The 1,109-nt window shown below is 44.9% G+C and overlaps 1 protein-coding gene across 1 annotated transcript in view; it reads right to left on the bottom strand.

Moving 5' to 3' along the window:
- Positions 1 to 1,109, bottom strand: part of rars1 (arginyl-tRNA synthetase 1) — a gene marked incomplete at its 3' end in the record, with an annotated part of 26,332 nt that overhangs the window by 5,497 nt on the left and 19,726 nt on the right.

Below are 1,109 nucleotides of genomic sequence, written 5' to 3' on the forward strand. Positions count from 1 at the left end.
TAGTTACTTCTTTTAGCCTTTAGCTGCAGTTTTGCTCATTTTAGTTAATTATTTTAGCCTTTAGCTGCAATTTTTCTTATTTTAGTTATTTCTTTTAATCATTAGCTGCAGTTTTGCTCATTTTAGTTACTTCTTTTAGCCTTTAGCTGCAGTTTTGCTCATTTTAGTTACTTCTTTTAGCATTTAGCTGCAGTTTTGCTCATTTTCCCAGTATCCAGGTCAGCTCAGAGGCGCTGCTCCTCTGCACTGAAAGGAGTCCATCGAGGAGGTTCTGACCAGGAGGCCACCCTCTGGAGGTTTCCTGGGCACGACCCACAGGGAGAAGACTCTGGAGCAGACCCAGAACTCTCTGGAGGGGTTAAAGATCTTCTCTGGTCTGGAACCTCCTCGGAGTCCCCCAGGAGGAGCTGGAGCGGGAGGTCTGGGCTTCTCTCCTGGACCCGTCGCCTCCTCGACTCAACTACAGGTAAGCAATAGAAGTTTTCCGTTTCCTCGACGTGTCCTGCTAAATGTAACCTCACAACTGTGGAGATTACAGTAAAGGAGTCCAAACATTTTTTAAACTTCATCTCAAATTGTTTTTATTTTTTATATTGTTGGTTAAACGAGTGCTGAGGTCTGAGCTCAAAGGATCAGGGACAAAAAGTGAACAATAAAAAATAAAAGACGAGAGAAGAGCCAAACTCGTGGAGGTGTTCGAGTCCAGCTCGTTTCTGGACGTGGCACCACAAAGATGCGGAGCAGAAACGGCCGCCGCGGAGCGGTCGTTACGGTGAAACCAGCCCGGCTGGAGGGAACCGAAGGCAGAAAGAACGAGCCGTTCATCAAAGACTCAACGCTCGGCACGAACAGCATCGATACTGAACCAGTCAAACATTGTGCACCAGAACAGCAACTCCAAAACAAGTTTCAACTTTGACTCTGAAGAGAAACTTCCTGCAAATGATTCAAAGTGAAAAAGATCGAAAGAGAAAAAAAACTTCAACTTTAAACATTTATGAGGTTTAAACCTTTTGAATTCCTTTAAAAGATCAACACGAAACAAAGAAAAACCAGGACCGAGTCTGGAACCAAACAGGACCGGGTCTGGAACCAAACAGGACCGGGTC

This window comes from Nematolebias whitei, chromosome 14 (genome assembly GCF_014905685.2).
Source record: "Nematolebias whitei isolate Nwh7 chromosome 14, NemWhi1, whole genome shotgun sequence".
NCBI lineage: Eukaryota > Metazoa > Chordata > Actinopteri > Cyprinodontiformes > Rivulidae > Nematolebias > Nematolebias whitei.